Raw genomic sequence first — 27,945 nt, 5'->3', positions numbered from 1 at the left:
GTCCTAATTAATTATGTCGTGCAGCTGCCCTGATGCACAACTGAGAGGTGCAATTAACAGACAGGTGAGGCTGAACACATGGGAACAAGCTGCAATTACACAGACTCACCACCGGCAGCAAACAAGAGTCTTCTTAAACCAGAGCAACGGGAAATCCTGGCCTGCAAGACAACTATAAACATAAAATACAGAAAACAGGAATGAACCACTACCTGTGGTTCATAACAGCATGTAAATAGCCTAGAATGCAAACAATAACAAAAAAAGGATGTATCATCAAATTCCAAGATGACAAATGTATTATCTTCAATGGAAGAAAGGTGAAAGCCATACTGGAAATAGATGAACATCTATATTGTATCAATAACGTAACAGAGCACATGAGACCAAACACATAAAGACATGATAATTGCACTCACATGTGGAATAGACATCTGGGGCACAGACAACTGAATAGTATACAGGAATTTCAAAAACGGTACCTGACAAAGGATCTCACAATATAAGCTTATCAGCAATTATGAAGTGCAATGCATACACAAAAGCTTAAGTCACAAAATCAATAGTTCCTACAGTAAGTAACATCAGATACACAAGGCAACTTGTTCTTATTGGCAGATGCCTACAAGTTGGTAATAATAATAATAATAATTTTATTTAGCGCTTTTCTCCAGCAGGACTCAAAGTTGCTTTACAAGCATCAAAAATATAGCACAGAGGTTTAGTTTTACAGCAAAAGGAAAACAAACTAAAAACAATGACCATAGGATACATAATGAATTTAATGTAGGGTTGGGGCTGCCATTCTTGGTAATAAATTCCACTTGATACATGGCCCACCCATGAAAGGTACTAGGTGAGACAGCCATTTTAGGTATACTACATAGGTTATCCAGGGTGGAATAGGCAATGCCTAGAGGAGATACTAAAAATGCAGAAGTTGCAGTGTACTAAAGCTAGAAGCAGAACCCTTACATAACCATTAGTTCCAAATATTGTTTATCCCACCCATGGGTGATGCAGTCATCTTGGGTCACTACATCTACATCTTGGATCACTACAAACATTACAATGTGTGAGATAAACCATACGAGATGTGAGCAAGGAAGTTAGACCACATGCTGTTTCCAAACCAGAGTAGATTTTATTGATGATAACATTATACAGGTGATAGAAGATAAACTGTGGTCAATATGATAAGGTATCGATCTCTCCTTGGCTAAATAATGTACAGCCATACAGCACTGTGATGCTCCAATAACACATCAACAGACTTAGACATACTGTATGCACACCGTTTTATAGAGCCACGTAAACAGCATGCACCTACAGTCTAATCAACCTGACCTTTAAGTCTGGTGCCTCAGACATGTGATGTTATTGTGGCTGATGAGTCATGCACAATAACACAGACATGTAACGTTACTGTAGCTGATGAGTCATGCACAATAATGGTCAGTCAAGAGACAGCTAGTAGTGTTTAACCATAACTACATGTCAAAAATTCTCATACACAGTGACATGTGTGGTCTTATGAAATTACCCACACTAGTGATCAACCAATACATAGTGACTAACAGACAAGAGACAGTCATTTACTGTATCTTATGAAGAATAAAGATGAAGTATTAGACAAATACCAGGAAATATATCATTGATATGGAATAAGTTTTCAGAGAAATCCATTTACATTTTAAAGTGTCAATGAAGGTGAATTTACAGGCATTAGAGAACTTCTTAAAATACCATGTCATTCTGCATGAAAAGACAGTTCCATATACGCCAGAGCAAAATGAGGTAACGCAAAGGAAGAACTGATCCCTGATTATCATTTCAGCCTCTGACCCATTTAGTCAAATACAAAATGACCCAGATGCAAGAGTGCAGATTGTTGATATCTACTGGTGTAGAACCTGGGTGATTGCAATAGATGCCAGCGGAATGTGAAATGGACATTAGTCCATAAAATAATCCTTAACCAGGCTTGCAGGTTTATTAGTAACAGGTACACACATAGTAGTAATGTAGACATACAGCGGTGGCTTATTAGGGGTATAACAGGTAATCTTAGTGGTCTATGGTCTCACAACTGAGGAGTTAAGTACTGCACACTCAACACAGTGACATTATCCAGCCTGGGTCACTGCTCTTAGAAGAAGACAGTGCAGGAACACATTCCTCTCCAATACCCCCATCTCTAAGGGCTGTTTCTGGTCACATAAAACATGTTACACTTTACTGAAATATTTTGGCAAAGTCCACCTGTAAACAAAAACATGAGGTTATGGAACAAATAAACAGTGAAACGCATTAACGTATCAAATATATTTCAGTCCACATTTTTTCAGTAACACGCTTAGTAGTTGTGACATCATTCCCTTGGTTAACATAACAGCATCATCTTTAATTTCTACAAAGGTGACACTTATATACTGTGGCCGGAGACCTGCAGCACAGGAAAAACTCATAGCGTATTCACACTTGTTTTTAAATGGACATAGTGCTAGGCGCCTTGTACTGTAAATGACTAAGTGTATGTTTAATAATGTGTTTTAATATGTTATATTCAGTGCGCTTTGTGCAGCTGTAGAATTATGGGAATACATGAACAATGTATTTACCATGTGTACTCGAATATAAGTCGACCCGAATATAAGCCGAGGCACCTAATTTAAAACCTGGGAAAACTTATTGACTCGAGTATAAGCCTAGGGTGGGAAATGCAGCTCTAGCCGTACACAGCCTTCAATGCCCTGATACTGCCAGATATGCCCCCACAGTGCCAGATATGCCCTCATACTGCCAGATATGCCCCACAGTGCCTGATGTGCCAGATATGCCCTCATGTTGCCAGATATGCCCCACAGTGCCAGATATGCCCTCATGCTGCCAGATATGCCCCACAGTGCCAGATATGCCCTCATACTGCCAGATATGCCCCCACAGTGCCAGATATGCCCTCATGCTGCCAGATATGCCCCACAGTGCCAGATGTGCCAGATATGCCCCACAGTGCCTGATGTGCCAGATATGCCCTCATGCTGCCAAAAATGCCCCACAGTGCCAGATATGCCCTCCTGCTGCCAGATATGCCCCCTCATAGTGCCAGATAAGTCCCCCCAGTGCCACATATGTCATCCCCCCCAAGTGCCAAATATGCTCCCCCAGTGCCTGTTACTTACCCTCGTCGCTCCCGTGCTGTCTTCTGAAGGAGGGACACGGAGTGCACAGCACATGCCTCTCCTGTGTCCCTCCTGCATCTCCGACGGCCGCGGCGGGTCTATTAAAGGAAGTGCCGGTTCGTGAGCCAATCAGAGCTCACGAACGGGTACTTCCTTTAATAGACCCGCCGCCGGAGATGCAGAAGGGACACAGGAGAGGCACGCTGTGCGCTCCGTGTCCCTCCTTCACACTTCTCTCCCTGTCACACTGCTCTCCTTGCACTGACTCGAGTATAAGCCGAGGGGGCTTTTTCAGCACAAAAAAAAGTGCTGAAAAAGTCGGCTTATACTCGAGTATATACGGTTAGGTATGAGTTATGTATAAGGTATTTTGGTTTTAAAATGCATTGACATTTGGAAAACAGTTAATGGGACATTCTCGCATAGAAAGTTGTATGCAAGTTATCCTCCTGGTGCGATAGCAAAGGCTTGTTTACAGTCAATGCCCTTCAGGGGGTAATTTTGTGTGTCTCTATGTTAAATCTAAAGAGACATACAGAAGAAAAGAGTTTGTTGTGTTTTTAGATATTTTTTGTTGTTCCTAAGAAGGTGTTAAGATTGTGATTAAGCTGAATGGGTATTAGTCTAGATATGCAATTGAAATTCAAGTTATATTTACATTCTGGTTAAAAAATACCACAGGGCAGGACGACCCTCTGTGGTATTGTGTGTAAAAACAGGGTAAAAAAACGTGAGCCCTGAAGGATAGATAGATAGATACATATATTCCTTCTGTGACATTAAGAAGTATTGTACTGCTGTGAACATCTGTATGCTGTAACCCTCTAAGAAAAACTTGCAAAGAGGAAGAGTCTTTTTTAAGACTATTTGAGCAATAAACATCATGTCATTCAAGACACCTGCGTCATCTTGCAACCAACAGGAGTGCAACAAATGCAATCCCATTCTCTGGCTGCTCTGGGTTAAATTCAGCGTCGAAAAGGGTTTTTTTGCAAGAGCAAAAAGACTGTTTAGTCTATCTGGGGCACACTTGTATTCATAAATTCATGTATACATGTCTGATGGATTAATTAAAACGTAACTTTTATTCTATACATATACAAGACCATGACGATATTGACATACATTTAAAACATTATTACATAAATCCACTTTTCCCCTTCCAATAAAATTTCTTCCTCAGAAAACGTGGTTCTATTGTATCTGAGGGATCCAATTTATGTCCCAATTTATGTAGAAAGAGAACAGAAGGCTGTATTTCTCCAATCTCACAGGGAACCTGTGTTGCTGAGTGGGTCACCAATAAATTCGTTTTTTGCAACCCTAGTGCATGTAATCATTACATGCACTGGGGTTGCAAAAACAAATTTATTGGTTTACATTGTAATGGAATGTCCCTGAGAATTCGGGACAGTATGAGTGTATTGTCAAGAGGAGATGCAGATAGACCAACCACTTCTGCTTTTGTTCATCTGTTTGATCATCAAATGAGAAATGAGAAAGTGGTAGGGTCAGAAGAAATATAATACCACACTTCTGCTGTCCATAAAGGGGGGCAGTAGTTCTGAAGCAGGTCTACAGCACTTGGTATTCCCAGGAGGTCTCCCTTCCTCATACTAACCAAGCCCAACACTGCTTGGCTTCCAAGATCAGATGAGATCGGGCATATCCAGTGTGGCATGGCTGTAGATGTTAAATTCAGCGTCTCCAAGCTCTGCCCTCTGCCAGCAACTGTGCTTCATGTCAGGGACCAGTGGGAGTCCGCCAACGCCAATTTGGAGGCGTGTCAGCAGCATGTCTATGCATACACAGCAGAAATTGGATCCAAAGCCAGTGGTAGAACCTAGTGGGGGAAGCACAGTATCTGCCCATTGTGCAATGGGAGGAGTTAATAACAGGCGGTTACTGATTGTAAGAGGGAGTCTCCTATTGGCGCAGGTCCTGTGAGACCCAAACAAGTCTGTGATCACTTGGCACAGGCAGCGAGCTGCATCCGGTCACATAGACTTTCAACTAATTCACAGATGAAGTAGTGTCTAAATGCAATGTGCTTGCACCGTCCATAGTGTTTGATGCTGTAGGACAAGTCATTTGCACCCTTGTTATCACTTTCTATGTTGAAAGTGATAACACAGAAGACTTAACTCACACAAAGGGTAGTTTTCCCTTGTAAGTGAATTCCCCTTTAAAAAAAAGTTAATGTTCGGCCGGCATCCCGTCATAAAATGGCTCATGGTTTTATGGGTTGAGGTAATGGTCACTCTGAGTCTTTAATACAGGTGGCAATTGTGAGTGTCTGTGTTGTTTGGAGTGCTCTTGGCACACCTCCCAACTGTTCTGATTTACATGAGACAGTCCCGTTTTTTTGGGACTGTCAGCTGTCCCACCCTCGGGCCGCAGTGTCCCACGGTGGGAGGGGGGGCAGTTGGGAGGCTCCTGTCACTTGCTGCCCTGCTTAGCAGAGCAGCGGTGAATAGACGCTGTGCGCATGCGCATGGCGTCTATTCAATGGAGAAAGAGAGACTGGGGGCATGCCAGCAGCAGTTCTCAGAGTGCTGGGCAAGCCCCCTTAGTGATGGAAAATGGGGGCATGCCTCACGATTGCTGCACTGTAGTGAGGCCATGCCCCCTTTCATATAGGCCACACCCCTTTTCGGTCTCATACACGTGCACAGGAGTCCCACATCCATATTTTAAACTGTTGGGAGGTATGTTCTTGGTAATATTCTTCTCTGCCAAAGTGGAACATGGAGTCGCAAAACTGGTCCCCTGTAAAATATTTGAATATAGCTTGTCATGACTAGAGCCCTATCTACCCCTTGTTTTAATTTCTGCATCTATTTTGCCAACCTATATATATCCCATTTTAAAAATACCCTGTTTTCCTCACTGAGTAACACTACAGAGCGCTCTAGTACCTTATAAGTCAGCAATAATTGATATGCTTCGTCATATTTTTCCTAGTAGTATAGCCTACAGTACTTAGAGGGTAAATAGTTACAGAAATAGGGATCCACATCTTTGTGTATTCACACTTGCTCTGCTCTTGATCGGTATATAAACTATTTTTAATAGAATAACCTGGATTATACTTATTTTAGGACAGAGATTTGAAATAGATAGCCTCATCCACATATCCATTTACTGCCTAGCTTGAATCCGCTGTAATTGTTTGAAGACTGAAAAGCACATTGAAAATCAGCTGGAATTGTTCGATAATGAGAGATGTTATGTGTTAAAGGTAGACACTTGGCCCAAAGTCTCATCTGGCTCTGAAATTCCTCAGCATGCATCCTCTCTCTGATTTTTTTTTTTCGATGTCAATCTGCGCAATACTTCCTATTTGCAAAGTGCAGATAACACAGGAAGATGAAAAGATTGTAGATTACAAGACAATTTCCATCACAGGCATGTTTCATCCAAAATTCTGTAACACACTGCTTTTATAACACCCTACAGTACATAGCTCTCTTGATTTCTTTTAGAGGAATTTTCAAGTGTGTAAATCTGTAACTGGCATTTAAAACACAACTAAATGCCTTTCTGTTAAAAAAAATATAGATTTTTTTTAAGTCAGCACAATTGGATAAGTGCAATGTGCAAGAATGAGGCTTTTATAGAAGACAGAAAATTGAATCTACAATTCTACACTTTAAACAAGAACCCACTCTGAACTACAGTGCAATTAAAAACTGTAAATCTATCCCAGATGAGAACTTTCACAGATTGTTAAAAAGACTGTTTCCCGATTCCCAGTGCATACACAGGACTGTTGTATACATAAATATACCCTCAGTGGTATTAAGTTAACAAGGTGCTGGAAATAGTCATTATACATTTTAGTTCATGCTGATATGATAGCATCACATGGGTTGGGTATGGGTGACCGGCGATTGGGATCCCGCCGATCACCATACCGACGGTGGGATCCCGAGGTTGCCAGCAGGGGGAAGGGGGTGCGATCGCCGGTCACATAACTACATCCCTATCACACAGTTACTGATGATATGTCGGCTACACATTCAGGCTGCATGGCTTAAGATTTGGTGATTGTAGGGGCTGACTGGTAACTTTTAACCTGGGACAGGGATGGATTGGGGCTATGAAACAGCCTTAACACATCACTCTGCACACGACAAGGGGGAGTATGGCCACAGTTGAATGGGGCTCTGCCGTGGCTCAAGGGGGTGTGCCACAGGTCACAGGGGCATGGCCTTGCAGTTTGCCCCCATTTCTCTTACGTCCTAGAGGATGCTGGGGACTCCGTAAGGACCATGGGGTATAGACGGGCTCTGCAGGAGACATGGGCACTATAAAGAATTTTAGAATGGGTGTGCACTGGCTCCTCCCTCTATGCCCCTCCTCCAGACCTCAGTTAGATCCTGTGCCCAGAGGAGACTGGGTGCATTACAGGGAGCTCTCCTGAGTTTCTCTGAAAAAAGAATTTTGTTTAGGTTTTTTATTTTCAGGGAGCACTGCTGGCAACAGGCTCCCTTCATCGTGGGACTGAGGAGAGAGAAGCAGACCTACTTAAGTGATAGGCTCTGCTTCTTAGGCTACTGGACACCATTAGCTCCAGAGGGAGTCGGAACGCAGGTCTCCCCTCGCCGTTCGTCCCAGAGCCGCGCCACCGTCCTCCTCACAGAGCCGGAAGATAGAAGCCGGGTGAGTATAAGAAGAAAGAAGACTTCAATGGCGGCAGAAAACTTCTGATCTTCCCTGAGGTAAGCCATTGCTCCCATACACAACACACACGAGCAGGCACTGATGGGTACAGGGCGCAGGGGGGGCGCCCTGGGCAGCAATATAAACCTCTAGGACTGGCATATAAGTAGTTATACAAAATTGAGGGGGGGGGGCACTTGTAAGGCGCAGTGAGTGTATTACACAGATAATTATATATTAAAAAAAGCACTATATTATCTGGGAAGTTGTTTCCAGTGTTAGTTGGCGCTGGGTGTGTGCTGCCATACTCTCTCTCTGTCTCTCCAAAGGGCCTTAGTGGGCAGCTGTCTCCATATAAATATGTCCCTGTGTGTGTGGGGGTGTCGGTACAAGTGTGTCGACAAGTCTGAAGCGGAAGGCTCATCTAAGGAGGAGGTGGAGCAGATGATTGTGATGTCTCCGTCCGCAAAGCCGACTCCTGATTGGTTGGGCATGTGGAATGTTTTAAATGCAAATGTGACCTTATTACATAAGAGGCTGGATAAAGCAGAGTCCAGGGAAAAAGCAGGGAGTCAATCCATGGCTTTGACTGTGTCACAGGGCCCTTCAGGGTCTCAAAGACGTTCTTTATACCAAATAGCAGACACTGATACCGACACAGATTCTGACTCCAGTGTCGACTACGATGATGCAAGGTTACACCCAAGGGTGGCCAAAAGTATTCATTATATGATCATTGCAATAAAAGATGTTTTGCATATCACAGATGACCCCTCTGTCCCTGACACGAGGGTGCGCATGTATAAGGAAAAAGAAGCCCGACGTAACCTTTCCCCCATCTCATGAGCTGAATGATTTATTTGAAAAAGCTTGGGAAACTCCAGACAAAAAACTGCAGATTCCCAAGAGGATTCTTACGGCGTATCCTTTCCCTGCGCAGGACAGGGTACGGTGGGAATCCTCGCCCAGGGTAGACAAGGCTTTAACGCGCTTGTCCAAGAAGGTGGCACTACCGTCTCCTGACACGGCAGCCCTCAAGGATCCTGCTGATCGCAGACAGGAAACTACCTTAAAATCTATTTATACGCATACGGGTGCTTTACTCAGACCGGCAATAGCATCGGCATGGGTATGTAGCGCAGTTGCAGCTTGGACAGATACCTTGTCAGCTGACCTTGATACCCTAGATAGGGATACCATTATATTGACTTTAGGTCATATTAAAGACGCAGTCTTATATATGAGAGATGCTCAAAGAGACGTTGGGCTGCTAGGTTCGAGAGCCAACGCCATGGCGATTTCTGCTAGGCGTGCCCTGTGGACCCGCCAATGGACGGGTGATGCAGACTCAAAGAAGCATATGGAGGTTTTACCTTACAAGGGTGAAGTTTTATTCGGGGAAGGTCTTGCGGACCTGATTTCAACAGCTACCGCGGATAAATCTACCTTTTTGCCTTTTGTTCCCCCGCAACAAAAGAAAACTCCGCAATATCATATGCAGTCCTTTCGGTCGCACAAGTCCAGAAGAGGTCGGGGCTCATCCTTCCTCGCCAGAGGTAAGGGTAGAGGGAAAAGAACGCCTGCTTCGGCTAGTTCCCAGGAACAGAAGTCCTCCCTGGCTTCTACTAAATCCACCACATGACGCTGGGGCTCCACTGAGGGAGTCCGCGCCGGTGGGGGCACGTCTTCGACTCTTCAGCCAGGTCTGGGTTCGGTCAGACGTGGATCCTTGGGCGATGGAAATTGTATCCCAAGGCTACAAACTGGAATTCGAAGAGGTGCCCCCTCGCCGATTTTTCAAGTCGGCCTTGCCAGCTTCTCCCCCAGAGAGGGCAATAGTGTTAGCTGCGATTCAAAAGCTGTGTCAACAGCAGGTGATTATCAAGGTTTCCCTAGTCCAACAGGGAAAAGGGTACTATTCGACCCTGTTCGTGGTCCCGAAGCCGGATGGCTCGGTCAGACCCATTTTAAATCTAAAATCCCTAAACCTGTACTTGAAAAAGTTCAAATTCAAGATAGAATCGCTCCGGGCAGTGATCTCCAGTCTGGAAGGGGGAGATTTTATGGTGTCACTAGACATAAAGGATGCTTACCTTCATGTCCCCATAAATCCTCCTCATCAGGAGTACCTGAGATTTGCTGTACAGGACTGTCATTACCAGTTTTAGACGTTGCCGTTTGGGCTTTCCACGGCCCCGCGAATTTTCACCAAGGTGATGGCGGAGATGATGGTGCTCCTGCGCAGGCAGGGAGTCACAATTATCCCATACTTGGACGATCTCCTGATAAAAGCGAGATCGAGAGAACAATTGCTGAAGAGCGTATCGCTCTCCCTGAAAGTGCTACAACAGCACGGTTGGATTCTAAATCTGCCAAAGTCACAGTTGATTCCAACGACTCGACTATCATTCCTAGGCATGATTCTGGACACGGAACGGAAGAGGGTTTTTCTCCCAATGGAAAAAGCCCAGGACCTCCAGAACATGGTCAGAGACCTGCTAAAACAAAAAATAGTGTCTGTTCATCAATGCACTCGAGTTCTGGGGCAAAATGGTGGCAGCCTACGAGGCCATCCCTTTCGGCAGGTTTAATGCAAGGACATTTCAGTGGGACCTTCTGGACAAGTGGTCCGGGTCCCATCTACAAATACATCAGAAGATAAGCCTGTCCCCCAGGGCCAGGGTGTCTCTCCTGTGGTGGCTGCAGAGTGCTCACCTTCTAGAGGGTCGCAGGTTCGGCATTCAAGACTGGGTTCTGATGACCACGGACGTGAGCCTCCGAGGATGGGGAGCAGTCACACAAGGAAGACATTTTCAGGGACTATGGTCAAGCCAGGAGGCTTGTCTGCACATCAACGTACTGGAATTGAGGGCCATATACAACGGCCTACGACAAGCGGAGAATCTTCTTCGCGACCTACCGGTTCTGGTTCAATCAGACAACGTCACAGCAGTGGATCATGTAAACCGCCAAGGCGGGACAAGGAGCAGAGTGGCAATGGCGGAAAATAGGATTTTGGTACTTACCAGATAAATCCTTTTCTTTGAATCCATAGGGGGCACTGGAGTACTCTTGGGATATGGACGGTTCCACTGGAACTAGGCACTGAACAGTTAAACTTTGACTATATCTCCCCTCCATATCCCAGAGTACCTCTGTGTGTTTTTTTACTAAGCCGAACTGGAGCTATAGAGGTTGACAATGGAGACATACATATAACAAAAAAAATGGACAACAATAAAAATGACACAAACAAAAAATGACAACTAACAGTTGACACCAACCCGACTGAATTTCTAATTTGAAACAGTCGGTAAGAGTGTTACCATAATATTCCCTGCACTTACCACAACCAGGTAACAACTGCTCTGGGTGGGCGTCCAGTGCCCCCTATGGATTCAAAGAAAAGGATTTATCTGGTAAGTACCAAAATCCTATTTTTTTTTTCATCCACTAGGGGTCACTGGAGTACTCTTGGGACGTACCAAAGTTTCCCCCGTGGGCGGGAGAGCTATTTGGCACCTGTAACACTAAACGGCCAAAGCTAGATGCTGATGCCGCAAAAGTATCAAACTTATAAAAGCGCACAAACGTGTGCACTGACGACCATGTAGCCGCCCGGCAAAGCTGTGTCGTAGAAACTCCCCGACCAGCTGCCCATGAAGTTCCCACAGAACGTGTGGAATGAGCTGTTACCGAAGTAGGCGGCTGTAACCTAGCCTGAAGATAAGCCTGATGTATGGTCAGTTTTATCCATCTGGATAAGGTCTGCTTAGAGGCTGGCCAACCCCTCTTGGCAGCATCATAGAGAACAAACTACGTATCCGTCTTACGAACCGTGGACGTTCGAGACACATAAACGCGTAAAGCGCGTACCACATCCAGAGTTTCAGAATGTCCTGATAACACAGGAACTACTATTGGTTGGTTGATGTGAAAAGATGACACTACCTTTGGTAAGAAAGCGGAATTCGTCCGAAGTTCCGCTCTGTCATCGTGAAACACCAAATATGGCGGCTTGCATGACAAGGCACCCAAATCTGAAACCCGCCTTGCCGAAGCCAAGGCTAGAAGAAAAATTGTTTTCCAAGTGAGAAATTTAATATCCACTTGTTGTAAGGGTTCAAAATGAAAAGACTGTAAGAAATCTAAAACCAGATTCAAGTCCCATGGCGCTGTAGGTGGAATGAATGGAGGCTGTACTCTGAGGACACCCTGCATAAAGGTGTGTACTGATGGCAAAAGAGCCAATCGTCTTTGAAAGTAAATTGACAAAGCAGATATCTGCACTTTTAGTGTGGATAGACGTAGACCTCCATCTAACCCCATCTGTAGAAATAACAAAAGACGGGATAACTTGAAAGAAGATGTCGGAAATTTGCGAGCTTCACACCAACCTATATAGGCACGCCAAATTCTGTAATAATGAGCTGCCGTAACCGGCTTTCTAGCTCGTAACATGGTTGGAATGACTGATTCTTGAATGCCCTCTCTTCTTAAGAGGGCGGTCTCAACAGCCACTCCGTCAAACGCAGCCGCGCTAAATCGGGGTAAAGAAACGGACCCTGTTGTAACAGGTCTGGACGTAGTGGGAGCGGCAAAGGATCGTCTGCGAGTAATCCGCGAAGATCCGAGAACCAAGCTCTCCGTGGCCAATGAGGCGCCACTAGTATGACTGTGACGAACTCTCTTTTGATCCGTTTTAGCAATAGCGGGAGCAGCGGAAACGATGGAAACAGATACACTAGACTGTATGGCCACCGGACTGTGAGAGCATCCACCGCCACTGCCTCTGGATCTCTCGTTCTGGATACATACTGGGGCATTTGATGATTGTGGCGAGATGCCATCAAGTCCACCTGCGGGTAACCCCACCTCTGGACCAGCATGAGAAATACTTCTGGATTTAATGCCCATTCTCCTGGATGAAAATCCCGACGACTGAGATAATCCGCCTCCCAGTTGTCCACTCCCGGAATGAACACTGCCGACAATATGACCTGGTGGTATTCTGCCCAATTGAGGATTCGAGCTACCTCCCGCATTGCCATGCGGCTTCTCGTTCCGCCTTGTTTGTTGATGTATGCGACCGCCGTCACATTGTCTGATTGCACCTGAACCGCCTGCGCCTGCAGGATGTGCACTGCCTGTCGCAATGCATTTGTAAATTGCCCGGAGTTCCAGGACATTTATGGACAGCAATCTTTTGTGATCCGCCCAGAGACCCTGGAGCTGAAGATTCTTAACTACAGCTCCCCAACCTCTGAGACTTGCGTCTGCCGTGAGAATTATCCAATTCCAGGTACCGCACTGTTTCCCTGCGGTTAGATTCTGTACCCTGAGCCACCAGAGTAGAGACACTCTGGTCCTTGGAGACAACCTTACCCTGTGGTGAATCTGTAAGTGTGAGCCCGACCACTGGGCGAGCACATCCAGTTGAAAAGGACGTGAGTGAAATCTCCTGAACTGAAGTGCTTCGAAAGCCGCCACCATTGTGCCTAAGAGGCGAATGCACAAATGAACCGAGACTGTGCGTGGCTTGAGCACTAATTGTACCAGATGACGAATGACCCGTACCTTCTGTTCGGGTAGGTAAATCCTTTGGTCTACCGTATCGAGAATCATACCTAGGAATTGAAGTCGTTGGGACGGAACTAGATGTGACTTCTTTAAGTTGACAATCCAACCGTGGTGAACCAGAACATTGTATGTCAGTAATGCCTGTTGAAGGAGTATTTGTTGAGATGGAGCTTTGATGAGCAGATCGTCCAAGTATTATCACTCCTAGAGATCTGAGATGAGCTATCAACACAGACATCACCTTGGTGAATACCCAAGGTGCTGACGAGAGGCCAAACGGTAGAGCCTGAAACTGATAATGGTTCTGTCGTATTGCAAACCGCAAAAACCTTTGATGAGGAGGCCAAATCGGAATATGTAAGTACGCATCCTTGAGATCCAGCGCAATCATAAACTCCTGTGGCTCTAGACCTGCAATTACTGATCGTAGAGATTCCATCTTGAATCTGTAGTAAGTGACGTACTGGTTGAGGCCCTTTAAGTTCAATATTGGCCTGATCGAGCCATCCGGCTTCGGTACTACAAACAGACTGGAATAATAACCCTGACCCTGTTGGTGCACAGGGACCGGAACCAAAACTGCTGCGTCCAGCAAAGACTGAATGGCAGTCTGCAGAATCGCCCTCTTGTCGTCCGACCGAGGCAGTCCTGTCCTGAAAAACCGCATTGGCAGGAGACAGTCGAACTCTATTTTGTAACCTGTTAAAACTAGATTGCGGATCCACCCATCTGTGGACGTCTGAAGCCACGCCAACTGGAATGACTGAAGACGTGCTCCTACAATAGGAGATCCGAGATGGGCTGGGAGCCCGTCATGCCACTGGCTTACCGGTGACTTTAGTATCCGTCTACCTGGTGTGGCCGTTCCCCTGCCACGCCCGCGAAAGGACTGAGGTGTAAAAGATTTGAACGCCGGTCCAGAATATCTTTTTCTAGGCACTGTTGGAGGAAATGGTAAGAAAACCGACTTTTCTCCCGTGGCCTCAGAAATCCATTTGTCCAATTCAGGACCGAATAACCTCTCGCCCTCATAAGGTAATGCTTCTATTCCTTTTTTGACCTCTGCCTCAGCTCGCCAAGAGCGTAGCCAGAGCGCACGTCGTGCTGTGACTAGTGATGAAGAAAGGCGAGAAGTAAGCTGACAGACGTCAGTAGAAGCTGTACATAAATAGTCAGCCGCTTCCCAGATTTGATCAGCGAGAAGTATAAGATGATCATCAGTTAAGGCAGATCTGAGTTCTGTTATCCATACCATTAGTGCTTTAGTTACCCAAACTCAACCCAGGTCTAAGCAGCACTCCTGCCGCTGTATACATGGACTTCAGCATAACCTCTATTTTACGGTCCGAAGGGTCCTTGAGTGTAGTTGCAGCTGGTACTGGTATGGTTAATTTCTTTGTAAATTTAGACACAGATGAATCCACCAACGGCGGATTCTCCCATGTAGCTGTCATAGACTCTGGAAATGGATAGCTAGACCTAACTCTGTGAGGTACAGAAAACCGTTTATCCGGATTCTTCCTTGTTTCTAGTAACATTTTATTAAGAGATTCTGACACAGGAAAACAAACTGGAGTTCTTTGTCGTTTAGTAAAAACGACCTCATCATTTGTCAGAGGCTCCTCAGTTTCTGTAAAATTCAGACACTGACGCACTGCTCGCACTGCTCTGATGAGATTATCAATACCTGGCCTGTCAAAATCGTCACCCTCTGACTGCTGGTCTACTTCGCCCTTCTCACCCATATCTTGTAAAGTGAGGTCTGGCGAAGAATCATCAGACATTAACATAGCAGCCGGTAGCTTATAGGAAAAATTAAACTTATCCCCTTTAGTCAGAGAAGATCTGGACCTTTGGTAAGGCTGAGACCCCTCAGGAAGTTCTAGCGGTCTCACCCTAGATTCAGATCTTGCCGCCTCTCGCTCCTGCCGAGAGGCGGCCAACTCTGATTGCAATCCAGCTAAAACATCTGCTAATATAGCCCATGGCGGGTCCGGGGTTGAAATGGGATTTGAAACCGGAACAGGAATTGTATTTGTTTCAGAATTTACAACACATACTTTACATGTGGTAAATCCATCAGGTAATACACCCTTACAGACATTGCAGTAAACCTGCTTCTTGGACTTTGCTGGTGTCTTACTCATTATGCCAAAAAAAAATAAACAATACAAATACAAAGACAAAGAACCTGTGCGACTCAGTAAATAGCACTAAGGTGTCTCTATATCTCTGGCCAAATGTGCCAGTAATATGTCTGATCCCAAAATCCCCCTAACACCCCAGCGCCTTCAATGGTGGAGAGATGTATACAGGAAATTCTGAAAAGAAACAGGAAAAACAGGAAGCATGGTTTATATATGTCCCCATGCTCACAGAATATCACAAAGTGCAAACATTAATCTATGTAGCAGATTATACTTAAATGCATATATGCCATTCCTGTTACTTATCTATACAGCGCTGCTGGCTCTGTGTTAGGTCATACATACTTTCAAAGAAGTGTGCCTCCCCCTCTCCCCCGTGCACCGCTACTCTGTACACGGAGACCAGCCTTGTGCGCCCTCCGGAAGTGCATCGGAGCAGACGATATGCCGCGTGGAGCGGCTTCCAAAGACCAGCGTGGCTCAGCGCAGCGGAAGAGACATTAACACAGCAGCGCTGGAAGCGGCGGCGGGCGGCTGCGGGCAGCGGCGCGGCACAAATACACACACAGTAATCCCACACAGCGGGGCGGCAGCATGAGCTGACCGCCCCAAACAACATACCTGGACCCTGTGGTGAGGGCAATGACGGGGCTTCTCTGTAAGCACAGTCAGCCTTTTACTGCAGGTGTCCTGCACGTGGAAGTGAGGGAGCTCTTTTAGAGAGGTCCGACACCCACAGCTGCAACAGCAGCTTTCACTATCCCAAACCCTCGCCTTCTTGGAAGGGGGAAAGGGATGTTTTCCAAAAAAAAAATAATCAAAGAAAAAATCAATAATTGTGGATCCACTTCCACAAGCCTAGTTGCTCTGTGAGCACCGAAAAAACACTGAGGTACTCTGGGATATGGAGGGGAGATATAGTCCAAGTTTAACTGTTCAGTGCCTAGTTCCAGTGGAACCGTCCATATCCCAAGAGTACTCCAGTGACCCCTAGTGGATGAAAAAGAAACCACCAGGATTCTTCGCAAGGCGTTAAATCACGTAAGCGCTCTGTCAGCAGTCTTCATTCCAGGAGTGGACAACTGGGAAGCAGACTTCCTCAGCAGGCACGATCTCCATCCAGGAGAGTGGTGACTTCATCAAGAAGTTTTTACAGAGATAACAAGTCTTTGGGGAATTCCTCAAATAGACATGATGGCGTCACGCCTCAACAAGAAGCTTCGGAGGTATTGTGCCAGGTCAAGGGACCATCAGGCACTAGCGGTGGACGCCCTGGTGACACCATGGGTGTTTCAGTCGGTCTATGTGTTCCCTCCTCTTCCTCTCATCTCAAAAATATTGAGAATCATAAGACGAAAAAGAGTGAGGACAATACTCATTGTTCCAGATTGGCCTCGAAGGGCCTGGTACTCAGATCTTCAGGAAATGCTCACAGAAGATCCGTGGCCTCTTCCTCTCAGGGAGGACCTGTTACAGCAGGGGCCCTGCGTGTTCCAAGACTTACCGCGGTTACGTTTGACGGCATGGCGGTTGAACACCGAATCCTAGCTGGGAAAGGTATTCCAGAAGAAGTCATCCCTACGCTGATAAAGGCTAGGAAGGAGGTGACAGCGAAACATTATCTGGAGGAAATATGTTTCTTGGTGTGAAGCCAAACATGCTCCTATGGAGGATTTCCATCTGGGCCGTTTTCTCCACTTTCTACAGACAGGAGTGGATATGGGCCTGAAGTTAGGCTCCCTTAAGTTACAGATTTCGGCCTTATCTATATTCTTTCAGAGGGAATTGGCTTCTCTCCCAGAAGTCCAGACTTTTGTAAAGGGAGTGCTGCACATCCAGCCTCCTTTGGTACCCCCAGTGGCACCATGGGACCTTAACGTGGTATTACGGTTCCTAAACTCTCACTGGTTTGAACCGCTTCAGACGGTTGAATTAAAGTTTCTCACTTGGAAGGTGGTCATGTTGTTGGCCTTGGCATCTGCGAGGCGGGTGTCCGAATTGGCGGCCTTGTCTCACAAGAGCCCCTATCTGATTTTCCATATGGATAGAGCGGAGTTGAGGACTCGTCCTCAATTTTTGCCCAAGGTGGTTTCATCGTTTCATATGAACCAACCTATTGTGGTGCCTGTGGCTACGGATGACTTGGAGGACTCCAAGTCCCTGGATGTAGTCAGGGCCTTAAAAATCTATGTAGCCAGGACGGCTCGGGTTAGGAAAACAGAGGCACTGTTTGTCCTGTATGCGGCCAACAAAGTGGGCGCTCCTGCTTCGAAGCAGACTATTGCTCGCTGGATCTGTAACACGATTCAGCAGGTTCATTCTACGGCAGGATTGCCGTTACCAAATTCGGTAAGGGCTCATTCCACTAGGAAGGTGGGCTCTTCTTGGGCGGCTGCCCGAGGCGTCTCAGCTTTACAGCTTTGCCGAGCAGCTACCTGGTCGGGTTCAAACACTTTTGCAAAGTTCTATAAGTTTGATACCCTGGCTGAGGAGGACCTTGCGTTTGCTCAGTCGGTGCTGCAGAGTCGTCCGCACTCTCTCGCCCGGTCTGGAGCTTTGGTATAAACCCCATGGTCCTTACGGAGTCCCCAGCATCCTCTAGGACGTAAGAGAAAATAAGATTTTAAACCTACCGGTAAATCTTTTTCTCCTAGTCCGTAGAGGATGCTGGGCGCCAGTCCCAGTGCGGACTACTTTCTGCAAGGCTTGTATATAGTTATTGCTTACATAAGGGTTATGTTACAGTTGTAATCAGTCTTTGCCTGATACTGTTTTGTTGCATACTGTTAACTGGTTGAGTATATTCCATGTTAAACGGTGTGGATGGTGTGGGCTGGTATGAATCTTGCCCTTGGATTAACAAAATCCTTTCCTCATACTGTCCGTCTCCTCTGGGCACAGTTCTCTAACTGAGGTCTGGAGGAGGGGCATAGAGGGAGGAGCCAGTGCACACCCATTCTAAAGTTCTTTATAGTGCCCATGTCTCCTGCGTAGCCCGTCTATACCCCATGGTCATTACGGAGTCCCCAGCATCCTCTACGGACTAGGAGAAAAAGATTTACCGGTAGGTTTAAAATCGTATTTTATCTATATGCCAGCCGAGCAGAACACTGTGAGGTTGCTCTGCTCAGCCAGCCCCGCTCTCTGTGTGACTGCTATAAAGCCTGCATGAGCAATGACCCCCTTCTCAGGTAGTGCCTACACCTGGAGAGCTAGCCTGGAGCAATGGGAGGTGTAGCATTCCAACAATGCATCAGAACACCTCACATGCTTCTTCAATACACATCAGGCTACCTCACATGTCCCTTCACAGACTTTCAGGCCTCTCCATATGCCTTCGGACCACAAAACAGGAAAAAGGGAGAGAAAAACACCAAAGAGTATAGACTGCTGTACAGGAGCAGCAGGGTCTCTGCTGCAGATATATGTCCGGAGACTTGAATAAGAGTCGGACCTGCAAAGCTAAAAACTCAAACCCCACTGTACTTAGCTAAGATGCTACCCTCTAGAGCAGTCTTTTAGACTCAACAATTCTTAAACTGCAAACATATTATCAACCCACTCTCCAGCTAGGTAAGCTCCTGCCTATGAGCCTTATACGCAGTGGAACCATTTTTTTGCCACTATGCAGACCGTAGTTACTAGTGGGCCACATAATTTGTCCTCTATAGTAATGGGGTTATTATTAATGGCTAATATGGCCTTACTATAGCTACAGGTGCTATTCCCCACTGGCAGCTACAACTGTTGTTCCACTACTTATTCTGTCCATTGTTGTCAAAACCTCTTAGATTGTAAGTTCATTTGGGCAGGACCATGTTTAGTTTTCGTTTCATGTCATGTAATTTGTGTTATGATCACCTCAATGTAAAGTGTTTCATAAAATGTAAGTGCTTTATAAATTAAAGACAATAATTCAGAAACAAACCCTCAAATTACTCAACTCCAATGTCCCTCCAAGCTTCGGGAGAAGCTTGCCTACACTTGGCAGATACAGTTGCTTTACTTACCCAACATATTGCCCATTTTTTTTCCTTCTCCCCCTATACTTGCCCCTGTTCCTCCAGTCTCCCCCTATTCTTCACCCTCTTCCTCCAATATATCCTTCTTCCTCCCACTATTTTACCTTTGCTCCCTTTTTACTACTGCTTCCTCACTTATGTTACATCAGTATTGGTTTATATCTCTATTTCGCTACCATCTTCTCTGTCCCCCTCTTATCTTTCTGCTGTGTCTCCCTTGGGGCATAGGCCCTCTTCCCCTTAACTATATCCCTATCTTACGCTATCTATTTTTTGGCTAACCCATTCTCCCCCTTTCTCTTTTCTTCAGGGTCCATAGTTATCCACATGGATTACCTTGGGGTATGCTTGGTGGAGACCAAGTCAGATACTTAATAGTTAAGTTAATTTCGGCGGACGCCAGATGCCTTCACTGGCAGGTACTGTACACCGGGACGACCCAGGACTGCAGCCAAACATTTTGGGGCAGGCAAGGCAGGATCCTGCTTGCGGGACCTACGCGTCGACAGTCCATAATTCTGGGCCTGAGAGACAGACCGGAGACGCTGGTGTATGCCTGGGTTATGGCAGCTGACTACACTAGACAACTATACTGGCACTGGGGACAAATATCAGGCCAGGGTATCGGTGGCTTAAGTCAGCATGGGGAGGTAAGCCCTTTCCCAGCAGCCCCTCCCTCAGCCCAGGGCGTCATTCCGCTGAGGTCTTCCCACCCTGAGCTTCTCCTCCTTCACCCTCCTCTTACTGTGAGACACTAGGCAGCTATTTTCTCTATGCAGTCTCCGGAAACGCTGGGTCCAGCCTCCCTGTATACCTCTCCCAGAGTTAAGGTAAACACACCGCTGTCTTCTACCAACCATATCTGGCTGTGTAGTTGAGTTAGTGTCCATTGCAGCTAAAGTGTCATTTCTGCATGGTATGTGACTTATGCTAGTGCTGCTTTTGTGTTTTCTTTCTTTCTCTCTGTCTGTAAGTGAATATAGCTTTCCCCTTCTTTTTCTCCTAAAAAAGTAACCATACGATACCTGGTACGGGATATAATGAACTCCGAATCCGGAGGCTGTGCGGGAGGCCGCCCAAACTCTGACATTTTTTTTTAAAGGGGCAATCATGTACAAGGCTAAACCATGCCTTGTATATGGTTGCCCCTTTAAAAAAAAGTCAGAGCTCAGCCGGAATCCCGCACAGCCACCGGACTCAGAGTTCATTATATCCTACCCCTGGTGTGTACTGGGTTCTATGTATCACACAGTTCAGTGTAATTTGTGGGAACATTTTGTCACATACTGTCAGTTAAACACTGCATGTTGCCATTTAGTGTGTTTACCTCTCTTTGCAGCTTTGTCTAACAAAGCAAAAAAGGCTTTGGCTACTAATATTGTGTCCTGAACCTCCTGCTCAGCAGAGTTAATCCCACGGTATGTGGGGCAAGACAGGGTCTGTGCCTATTGCTATGCACCACCCGGTCAGTCAGACCCCCTAGGCGGCCTTTTCCAAAATGCTGGCAAAAATTGCAGACCACGGCACTAGCTCCCCCTAGAGCAGTGCCGCCTCAATTACCACAACAGGTACAGCCTGTCATGCCAGTCACGTCCCCTCCATGGATGAACATGTTTTCTGCTTCTATGCAGAGTATACCTACCTTCCACCACATGACGCAGGGCCAGGGTCCCTTACCTACTACGGCCACTAAGCATACTGTGCCATCATCACAGTCTACGCCACTGTCTGATTCTGAGGTATCTATGCGTGAGGCAGAAAATACAGGTCTCCGTGCTGAAGAGTAGAACTCTCAATCTAAATTCAATGTGGCTGCTTTAGTAAGGGCAGTGAAATTTACTCTCCAATTGGAAGATGAGGATCCTGCACCTAAGGCAAAGTATCCTCTACGCAAATGCCAAAAAATAATCGTAGCTGAATTTCCTCACTCTTAACATTTCGCTGAGGCTAAATCCAAGGCATGGAAGGCTCCTAGTAAAAGATTCCACATACCTGAAAGGCTTGGCTCCTTTAACCCTCTTCCAGCAATTGATTGATTAAGTTACACATTTGGTAAAAAGCTCAACTTTTACATATCCCTACAGCATCTTCACTAAAGGATATGCCAGATAGACAGCTAGATGTGTGTCTTAAATCTCTGTATTCTTTTACAGGAGCTATTTCTCGGCCTGCCATGGCTACGGCCTGGGTGGTTAAAGCTATTGAGAGCTTGGTGGACGTTCTGGAAAATAGTTTTTCCTCAAAAGGTATCCGCAAACAACTGACTTTTATTGCTAATATTAGAAATGCAGCATTTCATATTGGTGAAGCTGCCCTGTATATTGCCCTCCTATCTTCCAAGGCATCGATTACTTCTGTAGTAGCCTGCCATATAGTCTGGCTTTGCTCATGAAAGGCTGACACAAAACCCAAGAAGACCTTAGATGCACTCCCCTATTCTGGGGACTTTCTATTTGGTCCTGAACTGGACATGATAGTCACTAACTTCTCAGACTCCAAAACAGTCAAGCCTTCCCTAGACTGTTGCACTCTCCAAAGGCCTCCAAGACCAAGCAGACCTGGGCTGCCAGATGTCCAGCCACCAGGCCAGAGAATAAACCCTCAGCCTGATAGGATATGCCAGGGTGAGAGGCCAATTTCTTCAATTCTCGCACTCTTGGCTTCAGACAACAACAGATGCCTAGGTACAAGAACTGGTCTCACGGATATGCCCTTTCCTTTTTGAGGCACCCACCCCGACAGTACTTTCAGACAAGCACTCCCATGCACCACAACAAGGCCAAGGCTCTACAAACAGCCGTTCGCTCTCTACTGCAATCAGGAATGATTGTGCCGGTCACAATCTATCAACAGGGCAAGAGCTTCTATTTAACACTTTTTCTGGTCCAGAAAGCTAATAGATCTCATAGGAGCCCATCCTCAATCTAAAGGGCTTGAACAAATATCTCAAAGCGCCCAGGTTTTGCATGGAAACCCTCCGATCTATAGTACTGGCTATGTAACCAGGTGATTATATGGTTTACCTGGATATACAGGACGCATACCTGCATATACCTGTAGCGCCGTGTCATCAGCAGTACCTCTGGTTTGCTGTCTTGCAGCAACATTTCCAGTTTTGAGCTCTACCCTTTGGCCTGTCCACGGACCGTGTGTATTTACCAAAATCATGTCGATCATGGCATCTCATCTGCGTCATCAGGGGATCAGAATTCTCCCTTATCTAGATGACTTGCTGATTCTGGCTCACTCTCCAGAAATCCTCAGCAATCGGCTTCAGATTCCCACAGCTTTCCTACAGAGTCAAAATTGGAAAAAGACATATCTAATCCCCTCTCAGTGGATGCTACATCTAGGAGCTCTGTTGGATTTTAGGGTACAGAGAATCTTCCTTCCGCTGGACGAGATAGCGACATTGCACTGCTTCACAGTTGCCGCCATGCAGGTACTGGGTTCAATGGTATCCACCTTTGACATGGTGGCATATGCCCTGTTCCACTCAAGGCCTCTACAACGCGTGATCGTAAACAGGTGGACAGGACACCCCAGTATTGGCCTCCAACTAGCTTCTCTTAAAGTGCAATTTTCGGCCTTGTCGGTCTGGTTCCAGAAACGACTTTGGCTCATTTGCCAGACATGCATACCTTCCTCCAGGGGGCACTTTGAATTCAGCCTCCCTTCGTTCCTTGGGTGCACCATAGGATTTAACATTAGTTCTTCATGCCTTGCAACAGTCACAATTTGAACCACTAGACTCTGCGGACCTCAGATGGTTAACCGCAAAGACCCTATTTCTCTTGGCAATAGCCTCTGCTAGAAGAGTCATATTTAGGAGCGCTTTCCTGCCGCTCTCCATTCTTGGTCTTCCATCATGGCAGAGCATTCCTAGGGATCAAGCAGAGATTCCTCCCCAAGGTACAGTAGTATCTTTCTTTCTATCTCAACTAATTAACTGTTGTGCTGGCCTTCACCCTACCAGGCCTCTCTGTAGGAGAGACTTCCTTGGATGTGGTCCATGCTCTTATACATACATATTTACGTCGAACGTACTATTTCCTTCAGAAAGATGGATTCCTTATTTGTCCTCTATGGATTTCACAAGCAAGGCTGGCTAGCTAACAAACAGACCCTGGCTAGATGGCTTCGTATGACTATCTCACAAGCTTATATGCCAGCTGGTCTACTGGTCCCAGATACAGTCTCTGCTCACTCTACTTGATCCGTGGGACCTTCGTGGGCAGCCTGCCATGGTGCGTCTGCTGAACAACTACGTGGTACTCTGTCCACATGGTTCTACGCCTTTAATACATTTGCCTCTCAAGATGCCACATTTGGACGCAACGTTCTCCTCTCTGCTTAGGAAGCAACGTTATCCTTTCAGCTTAGGAGCGTCCCCTCCCTAATTAAACTGCTTTGGGACATCCCCAAGGTTATCCCTGTGGATACCTATGAACATTGAAGAAGAAAATAAGCATTATGGTAAAACTTACTTTTGTTAACTCTTTTTCTTCGGTCCATAGTATCCACAGGGTGCCCACCCTGACGCACCCGTCTCCTGATGGTGAGAGTATGTTTTCTGTGTGTACCACCCTGCCGTATAAAGGGGAGGAGTTATTTGGGGTCGGTCCATCGGACCTGGTGGCCACGGCAACTGCTGGGAAATCCACCGTTTTTACCCTAAGTCACATCTATGCAGAAAAAGACACCGTCTTTTCAGCCTCAGTCCTTTCGTCCCCATAAGCATATCTGCCCAGGGATAGAGGAAAGGGAAGAAGACTGCAGCAGGCAGCCCATTCCCAGGAACAGAAGCCTTCCACCGCTTCTGCCAAGTTCTCAGCATGACGCTGGAGCCGTACAGGACCCCTGGATCCTACAAGTAGTATCCCAGGGGTACAGATTGGAAAGTCGAGACGTTTCCCCTCGCAGGTTCCTGAAGTCTGCTTTACCAACGTCTCCCTCCGACAGGGAGCCAGTATTGGAAACAATTCACAAGCTGTATTCCCAGCAGGTGATAATCAAAGTACCCCTCCTACAACAAGGAAAGGGGTATTATTCCACACTATATTGTGGTACTGAAACCAGAAGGCTCGGTGAGACCTATTCTAAATCTGAAATATTTGAACACTTACAAAGGTTCAAATCAAGATGGAGTCACTCAGAGCAGTGATAGCGAACCAGGAAGAAGGGGACTATATGGTGTCCCGGGACATCAGGGATGCTTACCTCCATGTCCCAATTTGCCCTTCTCACCAAGGGTATCTCAGGTTCGTGGTACAGAACTGTCACTATCAGTTTCAGACGCTGCCGTTTGGATTGTCCACGGCACTCCGGGTCTTTACCAAGGTAATGCCCGAAATGATGATTCTTCTTCGAAGAAAATGGACGACCTCCTGATAAGCAAGGTCCAGAGAACAGTTGGAGGTCGGAGTAGCACTATCTCAAGTAGTTCTACGACAGCACGGGTGGATTCTAAATATTCCAAAACCGCAGTTGTTTCCGACGACACGTCTGCTGTTCCTAGGGATGATTCTGGACACAGTCCAGAAAAAGGTGTTTCTCCCGGAGGAGAAAGCCAGGGAGTTATCCGAGCTAGTCAGGAACCTCCTAAAACCAGGAAAAGTGTCAGTGCATCATTGCACAAGAGTCCTGGGAAAAATGGTGGCTTATTACGAAGCGATTCCATTCGGCAGATTCCAGAACTTTTCAGTGGTATCTGCTGGACAAATGGTCCGGATCGCATCTTCAGATGCATCGGCGGATAACCCTATCTCCAAGGACAAGGGTGTCTCTCCTGTGGTGGTTACAGAGTGCTCATCTTCTAGAGGGCCGCAGATTCGGCATTCAGGATTGGATGCTGGTGACCACGGAGGCCAGCCTGAGAGGCTGGGGAGCAGTCACACAGGGAAAAAATTTCCAGGGAGTGTGATCAAGTCTGGAGACTTTTCTCCACATAAATATACTGGAGCTAAGGGAAATTTATGATGCTCTAAGCTTAGCAAGACCTCTGCTTCAAGGTCAGCCGGTATTGATCCAGTGGGACAACATCACGGCAGTCGCCCACGTAAACAGACAGGGCAGCACAAGAAGCAGGAGGGCAATGGCAAAAACTGCAAGGATTTTTCGCTGGGCGGAAAATCATGTGATAGCACTGTCAGCAGTGTTCATTCCGGGAGTGGACAACTGGGAAGCAGACTTCCTCAGCAGGCACGACCTCCACCCGGGAGAGTGGGGACTTCATCGGGAAGTTTTCCACACGATTGTGAACCGTTGGGAAAGACCAAAGGTGTACATGATGGCGTCCAGCCTGAACAAAAAACTGGACAGGTATTGCGCCAGGTCAAGAGACTTTCAGGCAATAGCTGTGGACGTTCTGGTAACACCGTGGGCGTACCAGTCGGTGTATGTGTTCCTCCTCTGCTTCTCATACCCAAGGTATTGAGAATTATAAGACGTAGAGGAGTAAGAACTGTACTCGTGGCTCCGGATTGGCCAAGAAGGACTTGGTACCCGGAACTTCAAGAGATACTCACAGAGGACTCATGACCTCTGCCGCTAAGAAGGGACTTGCTTCAGCACGTACCATGTCTGTTCCAAGACTTACCGCGGCTGCGTTTGACGGCATGGCGGTTGAACGCCGGATCCTAAGGGAAAAAGGCATTCCGGAAGAGGTCTTTCCTACCATGGTCAAAGCCAGGAAGGACGTGACCGCACAACATTATCACCACATGTGGCGAAAATATGTTGCGTGGTGTGAGGCCAGGAAGGCTCCACGAAGAAATTTCAACTCGGTCGATTCCTGCATTTCCTGCAAACAGGAGTGTCTATGGGCCTCAGATTGGGGTCCATTAAGATTCAAATTTCGGCCCTGTCGATTTTCTTCCAGAAAGAATTGGCTTTAGTTCCTGAAGTCCAGAAGTTTGTCAAGGGAGTACTGCATATACAACCCCCTTTTGTGCCTCCAGTGGCACTGTGGGATCTCAACGTAGTGCTGGGATTCCTCAAATCACATTGGTTTAAACCGCTCAAATCTGTGGATTTGAAATATCTCACATGGAAAGTGACCATGATGTTGGCCCTGGCCTCGGCCAGGCGAGTGTCAGAATTGGCGGCTTTGTCTCACAAAAGCCCATATCTGATTGTCCATTCGGACAGGGCAGAGCTGCGGACTCGTCCCCAGTTTCTCCCTAAGGTGGTGTCAGCGTTTCACCTGAACCAGCTTATTGTGGTACCTGCGGCTACTAGGGACTTGGAGGACTCCAAGTTGCTAGATGTTGTCAGGGCCCTGAAAATATCGGTTTCCAGGACGGCTGGAGTTAGGAAAACTGACTTGCTGTTATCCTGTATGCACCCAACAAACTGGGTGCTCTTGCTTCTAAGCAGACGATTGCTAGTTGGATGTGTAGTACAATTCAGCTTGCACATTATGTGGCAGGCCTGCCACAGCCAAAATATGTAAATGCCCATTCCACAAGGAAGGTGGGCTCATCCTGGGCGGCTGCCCGAGGGGTCTCGGCATTACAACTCTGCCGAGCAACTACGTGGTCGGGGGGAGAACACGTTTGTAAAATTCTACAAATTTGATACCCTGGCTAAAGAGGACCTGGAGTTCTCTCATTCGGTGCTGCAGAGTCATCCGCACTCTCCCGCCCGTTTGGGAGCTTTGGTATAATCCCCATGGTCCTGACGGAGTCCCCAGCATCCACTAGGACGTTAGAGAAAATAAGATTTTACTTACCGATAAATCTATTTCTCGTAGTCCGTAGTGGATGCTGGGCGCCCATCCCAAGTGCGGATTGTCTGCAATACTTGTACATAGTTATTGTTACAAAAAAATCGGGTTGTTATTGTTGTGAGACGTCTGTTCAGAGGCTCCTACGTTGTCATACTGTTAACTGGGTTCAGATCACAAGTTGTACGGTGTGCTTGGTATGGCTGGTATGAGTCTTACCCGGGATTCAAAATCCTTCCTTATTGTGTACGCTCGTCCGGGCACAGTATCCTAACTGAGGCTTGGAGGAGGGTCATAGGGGGAGGAGCCAGTGCACACCACCTGATCCTAAAGCTTTATTTTTGTGCCCTGTCTCCTGCGGAGCCGCTAATCCCCATGGTCCTGACGGAGTCCCCAGCATCCACTACGGACTACGAGAAATAGATTTATCGGTAAGTAAAATCTTATTTTTTTAACTGTCATTTAAATTGGTCTTATAAGTCCAATAAACAAAATATTACAGTTTTTGTACCTCATACAATATAAAGGGGTATACTATTTATTTAAGTGTTGTGACAAACTAAAGCATTAGAATAATATGACTTAATCTGGTTGTAAAGACAAGATATTAGCATTCTCAGGAT

At 46.4% G+C, this 27,945-nt stretch overlaps 1 protein-coding gene and 1 pseudogene across 1 annotated transcript in view; one reads left to right on the top strand and one right to left on the bottom strand.

The window, feature by feature from the left end:
• Window positions 1-27,945, top strand: part of REC114 (REC114 meiotic recombination protein) — a 693,231-nt gene that overhangs the window by 355,844 nt on the left and 309,442 nt on the right. The gene's annotated exons all lie outside the window — the stretch shown is intronic.
• On the bottom strand, window positions 4,755-4,873 carry LOC134939177 (5S ribosomal RNA; annotated as a pseudogene).

This window comes from Pseudophryne corroboree, chromosome 6 (genome assembly GCF_028390025.1).
Source record: "Pseudophryne corroboree isolate aPseCor3 chromosome 6, aPseCor3.hap2, whole genome shotgun sequence".
In the NCBI taxonomy this organism is placed as follows: domain Eukaryota; kingdom Metazoa; phylum Chordata; class Amphibia; order Anura; family Myobatrachidae; genus Pseudophryne; species Pseudophryne corroboree.
The sequence above is the reverse complement of the archived record's forward strand: the minus strand, read 5'-3'. Positions and strand labels throughout refer to the sequence as shown.